At 33.4% G+C, this 16,004-nt stretch overlaps 1 protein-coding gene and 1 long non-coding RNA gene across 9 annotated transcripts in view; both read right to left on the bottom strand.

Moving 5' to 3' along the window:
- The window catches only part of LOC100645596, a 356,587-nt gene extending 346,031 nt beyond the window's left edge, over nucleotides 1-10,556 (bottom strand). For all 8 annotated transcript variants that reach the window (XM_048407495.1, XM_048407498.1, XM_048407500.1 and 5 more), the window contains exon 1: nucleotides 9,294-10,556. The gene's annotated coding sequence lies outside the window, so the exon portion shown is untranslated. The remainder of the gene's footprint in view (nucleotides 1-9,293) is intronic.
- A 2,096-nt stretch (nucleotides 10,557-12,652) lies between these two features.
- On the bottom strand, nucleotides 12,653-14,011 carry LOC125385439. The gene is made up of 2 exons (XR_007224720.1): nucleotides 13,883-14,011; nucleotides 12,653-13,752 (listed from the first exon to the last, which is right to left on the bottom strand). It is a non-coding gene; the product is annotated as an uncharacterized LOC125385439 (long non-coding RNA).
- Between the last annotated feature and the right edge of the window lie 1,993 nt (nucleotides 14,012-16,004).

Genomic DNA, 16,004 nt, shown 5'->3' with positions numbered 1-16,004 from the left:
TAACTGCAAGTTTATATTTATCCAGTATCGATAGTGGAGGATGAGTGATACTCGATAATTTGAACAACGACGGGGATGTTTGAACCTCTATAACTGGAATTTTGTTTGTTTACGAGGGTAAAGAAAGGAATTATAGTTGATTATAGCTTTCCTGCCACGATTCCAAAACTAGGATCTGATAATCGCTACAAATATCTGAAATATTTCAAATCTTATCAACGAAATAGCATTTTATATATTTGTTACGTACAATACAAGCCTCGTTCGTTCGATTAACTAGAAAAATTGAAATCATAGTGAATTCACGATAATGAAAATTTTTTTACTTTCTAATATCTTGTCTCCTCAATCGAACCAGTAAAAATTCAAAATTTCTTTACTATTGGGTTGGCAACTAAGAGACTGCGGGTTTTGTCAATATCACCTAATGACAAAATCCGCAATCACTTAGTTGCCAACCCAATGGATCCTCGAGCTAACTACATTAAACGATATTTTCGTTGCTTTTCTTTACGCGTTAAAAGTGATATGATTTCCAGTTACTCGCGAACTTACGTCTTTTGGAAATTCCTATCGTCCAACGTCATCGGACGATCGTGGTTTTAAATAATTATTAACTATCTATAGCTCAACTAACGTGGCACAATAATCGTCTAATTCGATTTTACCAATAGTTCAAACGAAAAGGAAAAAGAAGCGCGCACATATGCGTCTTACGTAAGGACGATACAGCTTCTCTATTCACATCTCACGTACAATCTTAAACGTGACTATATGTTTCTGTACAACACCTGTCGACTACAAACGTAATGCATGCTTTCAACGAAACATGGAACACGAAACTGCGCAAGAAAAAACGATGAAAATGGCACTTTCGTTAGCAGAAATCTGAAACTGCGGAAAAATCGATCCACCGTTCGCTATCTTCCAACCATCATAATATCCTGTATTTCGGACTATATAGCTTCCCTAAGACGCCTAATATTAGGTTGTGTCGTGTAATAATTTGCTATACGCGTAATTGTATGCCTAATATGTAATCGTATATTGTGTAATAGATTCGTTTGCTTCTCTATGTTACATCATTAAACAATATGAAAATATACGTATTGCGATTTTTTGACAAAAGCTCGACAGCTTTGGAGTAAAAGTTACTTAACCAATGCAACGGATAATGAAACAAAATAACGCGTACGTCGTCGACAAAATATTTTATTGGGTCGGTCATTAGGTAGTAATTTTTTTTTATAGTTTATTTAAATTACAATCAATTCTCGCGTTGAGAATTTTCAGCAATTTTTCTGGCGTGGCGCAGTAACATGGCTAGTATTTATAATAAGTTGATACATATTATAGAAACGAAACAACGGACCACATTCGCAGGCTGAACAGACACTACCCGCTAGACCTAAACGACAGATTCAATTAGGTAGTAATGACAAAATCCGCAATCACTTAGTTACCGACCTAAAAGATTATCAAACATCGTTACCTTTATATAAAATCTTCGTGTATCGGGTTGGCAACTAAGTGATTAAATCCGCAACCCAATACACGAAGATTTTATATAAAGGTAACGATGTTTGATAATCTTTCAAAGAAACACGAACGAACTTGCCATACGATCTGATATTTTAAAATCTAATTATTATTGGCACGTGCATCGATTAAAATGTTCGTCATTTGTAACTGGTTGCGCGTTAGTAGTACCGTTTTAGCAATGTTGGAAATAAGCAAGTTGTTATTTTGTTCTCTTTTTGTCAATGGAAAGTGGCAAAGAATATAAATAACTTTCAATTGTAAGAAAACTTCATTGCCAAAGGGTGCGGTTACTTGCTTAAAATAAAAAAAGTTTCTGGCGTGCAAAGGATTTGAGACCTGGTTCATCCTCCCTGTAAGAGGATGATCCAATTACTCTGATTCACTCTGCTACCATACACTGCATGTTTCTATATTTTCCAATACATAGCTGGAAAATGTGGAACTCTCAATGTTACTCTTATTTCGATTGCTGTCGCTACAAACATTATGATACAGCATGAGCGAACAAAGACTTGGATACTTTAAAATTGAAGATTTGACGAATAATTGAAGACTCTGATACCTCGAAGAACAAGGTAAAATTTCAAACTCGACTATAATCACAGGTAAAGAAAGATCGTAACAATGAGAAATACCGAACTTGTTTGGAAAAGTAATTGATATCTCTGATTTCCTGAATAATAACGTAAAACGCCAAGCTCGAAGAACTTCGACCTCTGCGTGTTGCACCAACGATACTCATCGTACTTTTTAACCGACTAGATGACTGCATTGTGAAACTGATAGAAAGAGAAAGTGAGATTGACGTAAAAAAAAAAAAAGATAACTAAAAATGAATTTTCTCGGAATTATCACTTTCACTTCAGCGGCGTACAAATAGTGCAACAATTGGAAATGCTAGCACGTCGCGTATACGCTCCGGATACTCCTCTGGTCGATTCAAACGACAAAGGTGAATAAACGTTTATCTCGTAATCAGTTCGTTATTCGAATGCACAAGGAGATTTCACGAAGCCTTTTGCTACAATAAAACAATAAGTTCGTAATAAAATAATCACGTTTGATACGAAGAACAAAATCATCGAGAGATATATGTAATTTCAAGGGAAGATGAGTTTCCAGATTTGTAAATCAATTACAGTTAAAAATTGTCAAGCTTTAAAAGTTTGTAAGAAAAGAATGTCCTGGAAACGAGGCAGGAACGACGAAGGAACAAGATGGTTTTCACTTTCGTTCTCTTTGCCGCTGTATTATTACTTTACTTCTTGTCTATCTTTTAACAGAGCTAAAGTTACGTAATAGTCGGCGAACGAGTCACCGTAATTATTTAAAATCCTAGCCTGGATTACGTTTCAAATTGCGATACTGCAATGCTCGACCTAATGCTGCACAGAAAATCCGATACTAGATCCGAATTTTAGTAGCAGATGGTTTGACAATCCCAAAGATTACAGTCATATTTATACTGACATGATTAATTGCGATCGAAACGAAGGGAAGATATACGACTTGTAGAATATCGTATCTTCGCACTAGCATCGTGTATTTTATTCGTAATAAAGAATTTTAAACGGCCAGATTCAATGGTCGTCGATTCATCGCAACGAATCGATGCTTCTCTAAAATTCCTTTCTTATGCTAAAAAAAAAAAAAAAAAGCTTCAAGCAGGAGACCAAGCAAATATTAGGTATACAGATAATATTCTGTACTTAAATCGTCAATATTATTTTGAAGCGAAGTTTACCTTTAAATAGACGACTTTAACAAAGTAACGATTGTCTACAATGCGTCACAGAGTGTGCATTGTGCATACTTCGTACATTGGCCTTCGAGACAGCCAAGGAAAAAACTGAATCTTTATTATTTTCTATACGCTCCTTGTTTTTCTCGTTCGATACATAGTCGTTATTTATTAAAGGTCTTATTACAACTTTGATTACAAGGCGATGAATCTAAAAGGAGATCTTAAGAAATTAAAAAAAAAAAAAGATCGTTGTCAGAAGTCTAAGCGCATCGTCTCCTCCTTGGAAAGTCATCGGAAAAACAAATGCGTTTTTAATATCAACAACTATAAACTCCAGGTATTTATAGACAATTTCATATCTTCGTCAAGGGGATTAATGAAAATTAAATATCCTAAGACGCGTCAACTTTTGCGTCTTTGAAATTTCTTAATAAATACATAGAAAAAATCTCAAGTATATTAATAGCCAAGACAATGGACTGACCGAGAGAGGATTGATCTATGTAATTATCGGGCAAAGGGGCTGAGGAAGAGGCAGAGAACGGATGGAAAAACGAGAGTATGTCAATGAAGAGTTTCTCGTTTCGTCGGGTAACGAGAAGCGGTGTGTCGCCGTTCCAACAATTATTTCAACTACGATCGTTTTACGCTTGAAAAGCTGCCTAAATCGATCGGAATAAGCACCAGGGATTCGTAAGCCACAAGATGAACGACGTTCGTCTGCCCATAACGCAAAATATTTCGGCTATTCGTTTTGGCATCGAAGCATCCAAACCGACGGCAGTTTCCATCGAATAAAATAGCTGGATACTGTCCGTTATTTATTGTCTGTTATACTTGAGTAAAATAAAGACAACGAGCTGTACAACAGCTCGTACGAACGTATACTAACGCTTATGCAAACTTACAAATATATTACCTATGTGTCTTTGTACAAAACACTTTGAAATTTCATTAGCTGTTCTAACGAATATCGTAGAGTTTGAAATAAATCTGAAACTGTATATGGAAGCTACAAAATATTTAGTGCAAGCATTAACAAAACTGGATATTCAGTGATATTATATTTTTAACGCTTATGTATTTAAAATGACTGTTCATTTGGTATATTCATTTTTTTACTAAATATATGTTTATAACGAGTATCTGTTTATAACTAATTATATTAGTTCGAAATTAGTCCCGAATTTTATAAATATAATCACACCAGTCGTATCTTGTTGGTATTAACAAAATTTGAGAAAAAAAAAAATTTTATATATCGGACACGATACCTACGTGGAAGTTGCCTATAATATTGTAGGTATCCGGATATTTTCGTGTGCCATTGTACATCGTTCGTTTGATCGTGGTTTATGTACAATTTGCTGTTTACGTTCCCGCGTTCCCAATGCTTTTATCAGGGAAATACAGAAACAAATTTTTCAACCGTTTTAAGTTACTTTTCTGCTCGAGTTTAATTGGAAAAATAAATTTGCCTTTCTTTAAACTTCGCGTTTTGTTTCCCCGTTTTCACCAGTTTATTCGGATTATTCGTTAATTAAAGGTAACCGCTACTACGCTCCGATCTATCTTATTCTTTGCACCAGGACCCTGTTTTACAAAATAATTTACCAATCGATGTAAGTAACGTTAGTAAATGGACAGCTTAGAATTTGTAAACTTCGTATTATAAAATATCGTTCGTTTCGTAGGTTGTATTTCGTGATTTGTAAAATTTCGGTAATTATGTTTAGGTAATTATATTTATAAACAATCCTGTATGTAGAGAAGATACGTGTTAAGCGCGTGTTTAAAATCGGCGGCACACGGTTAAAAATAAAAATAGAAATTCTAGCTAGAGTAGGAAAGAGAAATTACGGTAATTTGTGACATTTAGTGAACACGAAGAAATAAACGACAGTCAGCTTGAAATAGATAAAGCTAAGAGGGTTAAAGTACTCTAGATAACAAAGTAATCAAGATGAAAATGCACAAACAGGATAAAATTTCACTCTAATCGTGTTATTTTTCTTCCCAAATTTGTACAAAAAAGATAGGAGAAGGAAAGTTTTGAAGCAAAGGTTGACTCTAAATGAAATCCTTTATCTTTCCATGTATGATTCCTAGCTGTTTGTAATTTATTTCCGTAACTTACGACGATAATTATAAATAATTACAACTTATATACCGTTAATAAATATTAGAATTTTATAACACGTGCCGAAAGAACAAATTCAAGGATCTAACTTTTATTTAATACGCAAAATACAATCGATTTTTTCTACCTCTAATATTCATTTTCGCATTTTTTATTGCACTCGTGTTAGTCGATTGAATATTAATTTTAAATACGAGATTACCATGTGTTTAAACTTAGATTATCAAAAATTGTTCTTTGTGCTTTAGTCCTTCTCCATAGTTCTGTTTTTCTCGCAACAAAGAAGCTTCATTCTCCAGTAATCTGTATAAACCAACAAAACCGACCAAAATCAAACTACTTTCTCAAATGTGTTGTAAATTCGTAAATAAATAATATTCGTAGTAAGAAGCTTTCGCATTTCTCCATGCTACTCCCTTGTCTTCGATTATAATTATGTATTTATATACGATTACCACGTACTCTTACTCAATATATAACTTCGCAAATAAGTAATTTCACAATCTACTTCATCGAAGTTCTAAAGAGAAAATAACAGAGAATTTAAAATTCCTAACTATCTATTCCAAAATACAGATTTAGAGAAAACAAATGTAAGTCTACGATTCCCCTATCTGAGCTACTCACATACCTATATATAGTAGCTAGTCCCGTTTTATGGAACCACGTGTTCGTTTGTATACCTCTGCGAAGCATGAGTGACAAAACACATTTACGAGAAAGGTCAGTAAAGGCTGAACCATGTAAAAGAAAGTTTCAGAAATCTGACCTGCGAGACGCGACCGCGTGTGCCAGGAAGAGGCAAACTATGTACATATATACAAAAAAATTCAGTACCCGAGACACCGTCTACTTATTGTAGAATTATAAATTCGATTAATGGATAAAACGCGTGAAAAATAACAGAAAATGCTAATATTATAAATACTCGAACAAATATAATTTTCCTAATTCTTCTCATAAGCGGTAGATTATCAGTTTTTGTTTATAAAAGGTGTTCGACGCGACTGCAGTTTTTCTCTCTTTCTGTTTTCCATACTGTCATCGATAGTGTAAACAAAATTAATCTATAGAAAAAATACATTCCGAAGATTTGCATTAGTATCAACACGCGGAATTCTCAATATTGTTGAATATTTTATAATACCGTACGGCGCGTAAATAAGTACTTACATACGTATGTACAGATACCGAACTTATAGGTTAGGAAACTAAATATCTCTGTGACGATTGGTCTTCAGATACGTGCTTATTATACATATCCATTGAGACTCTTCGATTAGTTTTCTTTTATTTTATTTCTATTCACTAGTCGATTGTTTACTTCCACTATGCCAAACATTCTATATATAGTGACTGAGGAAAGTATTTAAACATTTACGGAAACCTTTTATCAATATATTACGTGTATTATACAAAACATTTTGAAATTTCATTACTATCGCATCGAGATGGTACTGGTTATATTGATCATGTCCGAAATAAATCTGAAAATGTATATACATTATACATAGAAGCTGCAAAATATTTAATGCAAGATATCTTTTTCACAGGGATCACAGAAATCAATTATTCATTATATTAATGAGGTTCAATACTTAATGATACTATTTTAAAGACTTACTATATGTTTGTAATAAATATCTTCTAACTTCTATATATATTCTCGAATCGGTTCCAAGTTTTATAATACCAATATAGTCGTGGCAGTTGCGCCTCGTTATGATGTTAATTCTTACAATTTTCATAATGTTAGATTTTGAAATAAATAATACAAATAAAATAAAACGTATATAAATAAAACAATATCTACATAAAAACTTTCTATGGCAAAAACCATTATATTATATCGTGAGCTCTTCAGAAAGTAAAGTGACGTTACAAACCCTGTTCTTTGAATTTTCTATTATTTATGTCATCTTGAACTTATCAATGAACTTATGATAGTAAATCATTTGTTTCCTGAAAATATTCATCATATACTTATGTAATGAAGTTAGGAAATTAATAAGAACGAAAAGTGAACAGTTTAGTTTCTGAGAACCTTATATAAATAATTTTTCTATAGCATGGAATCCGATGAAAGAATCCTGCGAACTTTTAACTCAAAGGACACCTTCTGCAGATTAACAAAACTAAACAGCTTACAACTTAGGTGTAACAGAATTACACGAACACGCAACGTCGCTAAACGATAAAGTCGCCTAACCTATCTAACAGTGGATGCATTCGAAACATCATATAAAAAGCGTTCTCCTTCGATAAAAATTCGCCGCTACCGATAATGCGACCGATCGTTAAATCATACCGACAGAAAAATACGCGACACGACGTAGAATGTCGGTAAACGCATGGAAAAATGCGAAAGAAATCGATGGTCGATACATCGAGGCGTCGTTCGCTCGAAGATTATGATAGTACGTATTTCTCCGCGAAGAAAGCAATGACCGATTTCACCGAGATAGAGGAGAACGACTGTTTTCGCTAGATACTATGCTACACGATCGATCTTCCGTGTTTGTGTGTTTACCTAGAAGTTTCAAGCGAAAGAAATTTCGTACAAACTTTTATCGTTATCAAGAACAGGACAAGAAACTTGCATATGTATGTCTTACGTGCATATTTTGAGTAATATATATATATGAAAATCGAATCGAATCGAATCGAATCGAACACTAATAAACAACGATCTCAGTTTTCGATTTTTATCATAATACATATGTCGGCTGATCGAGATTCGATTTTATGGTTTCCCGATTAGCAGAGGTTCCATTATGTGATACATTAAAAATGGTACCTACTGTTGTTGTTATCTGAATAATATGGATTTTCCAATTCTTTTTTAATTACACAATAGCGATTTTAAAATACACAAATTATTCTTTGATCTATGTACCGACAACTATTATCGCATTTCATTATTCAACTTCTATTCCGAATAAGTCGAACTTCTATATGAACAGTTAATTGCTATTATACATTTTGCAACTAATTTCTATAATAATGTATTATTACCACTATTTTTAAAAAAATAATTTAACTTAACAAATGTGTCTCATACTGAAAATATAGCCTTTATTTTTACCGACAGATAGTTCCTATCGAGCAATTAAAAACAAACTGTACGCGAAAAATGATATACGTGACACTATACGATTAGCTTGTGTGACGGTGTTCTGTGTATCAGTAGAAAACATCCCATTCAAAATCCATAAGCAAATACCGTTCTTGTAACTCCTTCAAAAGTCTCGATTTATACGAGCTACCTGATTTTGATTATTCTGAGCAATAAATATTTTGTAATATCTAATATACTATTATATATCAGTCTTCATACGCCTAAGATTACAATCTTAGAAGTTACATTTCGAATTTAGATAGCATTGACAGCATTAATGTTAAAAATAAATATTTACATGTACAATTATCATAAAGTTTTATCACATTTTAATTTCAACTATTTCTAAACGCCTTAAAATTCTATAATATTCCATATAATCTCTCTGTAATTTTCTATAATATTCTATATCTATGATAGAATATGTTGAATGTTCATTAACGATGGTTTACCATAAAATGGCGCGAAAACGAAATATCATATGACCTACACCTTGAGATTAGATATATATTTCGTGAAGCAAGAAATTCATAAAAAACGCGCCAAAAATTTAAATCCCATCACCACGCAATAATCTTACATAGTTTCCTGAAGCATCAAGTTAGTTTCGATAGAAACTTCGATTGAACTTTTCCGAAGTGAAGAATTTTAAATCATAAACGCAATTTCGTGGTTGAAAGCACGAAGAAACGGAAACAAGTACAAACGCGTTGAACTCGTCGTGGCGAAAGTTTCGTAACAATACTTACCTGCGATTAAGCAGAACTCCACTGTGACGACTATACGAACGCTCCGTAAAGACAGGTTCTGGTCATCCTGGAGAGATGTCTCCAAGAAAAAAACGTATCCGTTCAAAAAATCATGCTTCTTCAAAAACGCCAAGTCGTAATAACCGAGCCGTCGGAAGTCGTTACTCCTGTTACGATTCTTATTCCGACTCGAACACACCACCGTAATTCACTCGTTTGTTCACTATTCACTGCCCGACATCGAGTTTCACTTATAGATACGCAACAAGCAAAACAACAAAATCAGTAAACAAAGTTCGTATAACTTTCGCACATTCACTCCACAACAAAGAACATGGCTCTCGCGATCTCTCTCGAACACCCGAAATCGTTGGAAACAGCCAATAACAAGAATGTCCGTTTTCACGTATCAAATATCTCTTAATCGATCCGCAACGATAAAAACTTAATACGTTCGAAAACCGAACCGAGCGAGAAGTAATAAACATAGGACAAATCAGGTAAATATTTATGGAGATGGATCTTCGTTTGGCATTGTCGTCCTTCTGTCGAAAGAAGGTATTGGGATTACGAACCACGAAAAGCTACATTTTCAACGAATATCTCGAAATATTTAGCGAATAAGAATTCTTACAGTTCTTTGAAATTCCTCAGTTCGTATCGAAGCAAGGTACTCATTTCGACACTACTAGCGTTTTCTCGAACTTCGCTTGTATAAAGACCGCGAAGATATCGATAAGAACATGGACAATTCGATACAGACATTCGATTAGTAAATTCGAATTTGAGAAGAGTCGCAACTCGCAACACAACGATAGTCGAAACGGAATTCGGTGACTTATACGCTTCGGTTATATTCCCTTTAATGCGGGCGCCGGCCGGCTTAAAGCTGTGCAACCTAACAAACCTAGCGGCTCTCCTTGCTTTCGATCGGTAGCTCGAGAATTTTTTAAACACACGCAACGATCCACTTGATGCCCGATCAACGTACGAATCACTTTTTCCAAACGTTCAACAAGCTTGCATTTTTATTAAACGAAGTTTTGTCGTCACGTTCACAGGTTCGTTCGGTCACGCACTGAGAAAATTTACATTGGTTGTTATTTCCGTATAAGTGGAACGACGTATAACTGGTTTCAAAATATCACGTATACATATGTCAAGATTCAATCGACGGACAAGTAATCTCCTTCGTTTCCGGTAAAAGGAGATCTACCCGTAACGCGGCGCATTATAACGTACTCACCATCGAGCGGTTGAATTGTGACTGCAGCTAGCTGGGTTCGATGCCGTCTCCCCCACTACCATGCTTAACAGCTAACTGGCGAAACGCCTAGAAGGGTAGTGGACGTTTCGAAGGTTACGCCCATTGCCACGCCCTCCGCTCTGTTCACACCTCCTTTGGTCGCGCCTCTTTTTTTCGGGACTTCACAAGGACTCCCTTAGTCCCCTAAAGTGCGTTCGGGCAACTTGAATATTCTCGCGCGCTTTTTTTGAAGTAGGTACAACCTGATCAGGAAAAATTATATGTAATATTACGTTGAGTATTTAAGAGAACAACTGTAAATGAAATAACAATGAAAAAGGTAAATTAAAATTGCAAAAATATATGAAATATTTGAACAAATAAATGTAACTTGAATTTGCGATGGAATATAATTTACGAAATGAAAAATACCTAAATGTACGAATGAATAATCTTTTATCAACTTTGGATGTGAATGCAGCAAACAAATATGTACAGATAAATTCTGTCTGCGATAAACACGTATGCTATATGTTCGAATGGTCTTTTTGATTTCTCCTTGACGTTGTATTTCTCAGATTAAAGGATGTGAATTGAACGCTTGTTTATATACGAATTTGGATTAAGCGTATCGAAATATAGGAATAGTCAAAATATTATCGTGCTTCGTAATATTAAACATGGAAAGTTAATACTTTAGAAAATCGTACGATTCTTTTTCCTTGGAAAATTATAATATGCCTCTCGTATATCAGGAAATAATGCGATGAAAGCAATAAAATAAGGAATTTAATATATAATATAACTAAGTATATAATTAAATATGTATCAGCTAAATATCTGTAACTTTCTTTCACAACATAACCTATAACTAGGACAATTTAAGCATTTAAATATACATACAATTATTAAGTTGTATTGGCAAAATCATGTTATTCGTCGTTTTAATTGTTAACTGAAGACTCGTTAAAAAATTATAAATTCAATAATGCTACTTAATATGATTGATATGTATCCATCTTTAATTTTCAGTCAAGTTTCTTGAATGATTAAAAATCATTCTTATTCTCAATTGTTTTAATCAATAGGACTTTATATCTATACCTAAGCATTATTACTAGATAAAATAATTATTTGTTAACGATAAGACTTGAAAATCTCTGTACTTAAACTTAAGTACATACATACATACTTAGAGTTTCAAGAAATTATGATAAGTTGTTTGTTTCAAAGATAAAATGTACTTTTTGTCATGAAGTAAGTAATCTATAAATTAAATTATTACCCAAGCATGGATAATTTCATTTTTACAATATTAATATAAAATAATACTCGTGGTAAGATAAAAAATTGAACCATTGGAAGTAAAATATCTATATGCTTCGCTATTTATTAGATATCTCTAGGCTGTAGAGCATAATCTTCTGAGTGTTAGTAAGTTTTCTGTCAAACAAATATTATAGAACTTTTTATAAATAACGTATGGTATCTCGGTATCTAGATAACGCATGATTGATTGAACGAATGAAATGTCTATGATAAGGTTGCGTAAAGACTTACCAGTATAAACCGATCTGAAATACTTTCTTTCACGCAAATATCTGAAATACCTGTACGAAAATGATTGTATTATTATTACATTACTTTCCTAAAATTTAGTTCTAAAACATCTTGTTAAATTATACAGCACGAACAGGAATATTCCCTAGTAACTATTAACTATACTTATTTCATTATGATTAGATATTTTAGCGAACTTCTATTACGACATAAGAAAATCCGAAATTATAATTTGAGAAGTATTAAAAATCATACATTAATCAATATACACTACGATTGCTACTGTGGTACGTATTATGTAGGTATGTACGTAGAGGTATCAACGTAGCAACAATAAATAACACAATTCGATCACGTGATGGTTTCGTACAATTAATTTTATAATAACAAATGGAAATTAGATGGTAGACGTATTGTAATAGTATATTTTATAGTGCAACGCTAATATTGTATATACATTTACAATACCTATACCTATTTTTTACGATTTATACATGGTATAATGTACTCGGGGGTTAGGTTAGGGTTAGGTATCTATATGTTACAAAGTATCTATATGTACATACTATATTATAAATCTAGATATGAACCTATATCTATACACTTAACAATGTTACAATTTTATACTAAATTATGATACGTATTACCTACATATGTAAGTATCAAAATATTGAAGATATTAACATGCATACTGGTACTAAATATGTATGTATATGTACAACTACCTACATACGTGGTAAATAGTGATAAGTATTGTATTGCAATAGTATTTCAGTTGTTACGATGATATCTGCTTTGTTTTCAATAAATATATGGCAACAAATAAACATCTTTCAAAAATCATATAACAAGCATATATAATAATACTCTACGCACTTCACATTTTTCATTAGCCTTTTTAGATAATAATGAATATAAGAATATAAAAATGTGTAAGTTGAAACAACCGTCGATGTCATATGTCCAATACATATGTACAGAGTAAACATATTTATTAATCATCAAATGTTTATATGAATATTGTTCGCAAATTTCTATTAGAACATAAGAAGTTCCAGAATCCTTATTATAATATCTAGAACTACAAATTAAAAGAAGAATAGAAATATCTGGAAGTACAGTTTTTAATTACAAGAACCTAGTACTTGAGTTCTAAAAACATCTATGTATGTATTTATTTCTTTATGGTAGTACCTGTTGCATTAAATTTAAGATCTAATCTTTGTTATAAAATATGTAATAGGTACATATGCATTGGAAGTAACAAAAATGCTATTTGTACAAATGCAATAAAACTATATAAAACCTAATGCGACCTTTAATTTAATGTGCGATAGTTTCTCAAATATATGTAATACCACAACCCTATAATAATAGTAACCCTGATAAGACAAATGCCATAATAATAGAATCATACTCATAATTAAACCTCAATCCTACATATATATTTCCATAACGTATTATAATATGTACTATACTTTTTTATTTGTAACATTCTTTCTTCTTGCAGAATATCCTGTATTTCTCCAAGAATCAATTCACGTATACAACAAACATCTCCACCATATCTGTCGTTTATTACTCATCCAGACGAGATACATAACCGCATGCGTGACCATTCCCATACGTAGTCTCTCCGACTGCAAATAATATCTAAAAATTCATGCAAATGAAAAAAGAAGAAGGGTAGGAATGATGAAAAATTCTGTAGCAGAGATTGAATTTCACTCGAAATGGCGAGTTAAGAGAATAAAATGGTACGGAAGAACGGTCATCCGATTACCTGGAAGTGCGTGCGCGTCATCGTCAGCATGGCGCTTCCCCGTGCGTCCCCGTGGCGCCACGGCTGCCTTGAACTTCCGTCCTGCCCCACGAGCAACCCGAACCCCCCACCCCCCTGCATCGTTACACCAGAGAAGCGAATGGTGCCGTTTTATGCGGTTTTTGCTGACAGTGATGCGGTACCACCCGGTACAAGTTAGTTCTGGATGCCGCTCCGCCTACCGACACCATCGCAGTCACACGTAGTACCTATGCTGCGCATGCGCAGCATACAGGGCTATATGACGCGTGTTCGAATTACCCTCCGCCATCTTTCCACCAGCCGGAATCAGTGATACAACTCAACGTGACTCTTCTCTCTCCATCCTTGTCTACCATATACGCTGTAAGTACACGATGCCTTGCCTGCGCGGCTTTCTAGCTTTCTCTCTCTCTCTCTCTCTCCCTCTCTCTCTCACTCATTCACTCACTTTCTCCCTCTCTCTCTCTAATACATTCTATCTTCATCTCTATCTATCTGTCGCTCCTTGATGCTATCTTCTTCTCTCTCACTCGATACCTTTCTATCTCGCCCTTTCTCGCACTTGTTTGATTCTCCTGGAGCAGATATTGCCGCGTCTACTGATGTCGCAGTGCACCGTGGGAAATACGCTATCAGAGAAGCTACCAAAATGGCGGCCCACTAACTTCTGCGCCTATAGAGATTTATACTGGATCTTTATTTTACTAAAATAACACTCGCTACTTTATATAAACTGTAACTTGGCTATACTTAACTTGGCAATGTTTTACATACGTAGACAACTTTATTCAACCAATGGACGCGCATGCTAATTAAGTGATTGAAAAATTAGTGCAAATATTGCAACTTTGTACGAATTCCAAAATTAATCGTATGCGGCATGCTAGATATTAACTTGTTTATTATGTTGTATAATTTGGAAAACAGAAACTCGTTGGTTTTGCAAATATCGATATTTGTTTTCTTTTTTTATACAAGGAGAAGAAAATGCATAACAAAGCATAAGTTTTTACTGCATGTAAAGGCAAAATAATTAAAAGCTGTATATAGTCTGTAATTTAGAAGTTTGCCAAGATATTTTATCGTATTTACATATCTACAATACAATAGGTAAACAGAAAGTACTTCCCTTATGAAATAATTTTTCAATTTTTCAGTTACGCAATTATTCAGTTTATATTATTAAAAATATTGATAATTACAGAAACAAAATTATGGGTTAAATATTTTTTATGAATTATATATTATATTAATTGTATATTATAAGAGTTATTTCTTATCAAAGCAATTTTGCAATAAAAACATTAGTTTAATTAACATAATAGTTATCTATTAAAATCTATAGTTGCGTTAAAGCTTTTCTTGTATGATAATATTTTATTATATTACAATACGAAATATATGTTTTATATTGAGTCATCTCATAAGATCGCTTTTCCAGTATACCTTTTACGACAAAATTTCAATCACACCTGTTAAATTATGAAAATTGAAAATATATCATCTTCCCGTTCTATTACCTGTTTCCATCATTTTGGTAAAGATATTTTATGCCTTCGCTATAAAACATTTGTGATTTTTCACTAAAATATTTTTTAATATTTTATTTTATTTATTTATTGTTGCTTAGTTCGTGCCTTTCGGCTTTGGACGAACTTTCGGTTTTACATCTCTTATGTCTTATTTTTTGATAAAATCATTTATAAATTTTTGTAAAATATTATTTGATTTTCATCTTTTAATCTCAATAAGTATCGTCAAATATTTTGCCAGCTAGAAAATATTACAGCGAAGAAATAAATAGTAATTTGGGAATTCAATATATTGAGGTGGCATATGTTGTTCGTGATAGTTGTAGTTGCCGGCTATAGATGTCGCTGCCGGGGTACTGCCAATTATTCTTCTATTTTGATGCGTGGAAGAAAAATCGGGCGCCGGGAATCGAACCCGGGTCCGTTGCTTAGTTAGTGTGTCGAGTGGTGGTATTTGTTGTCGAGTGCCGCCAAAATATAAAGAATATGGAATATGTGATAAAACTTCCCAATTAAATATTCACGTAATTCTTTTGTACATTTTGTGCTACACGTGCTCTAACATCGCT

This window comes from Bombus terrestris, chromosome 7 (assembly GCF_910591885.1).
Source record: "Bombus terrestris chromosome 7, iyBomTerr1.2, whole genome shotgun sequence".
NCBI lineage: Eukaryota > Metazoa > Arthropoda > Insecta > Hymenoptera > Apidae > Bombus > Bombus terrestris.
Note: the sequence above shows the minus strand (reverse complement) of the source record. Positions and strands in the feature narration are given on the sequence as shown.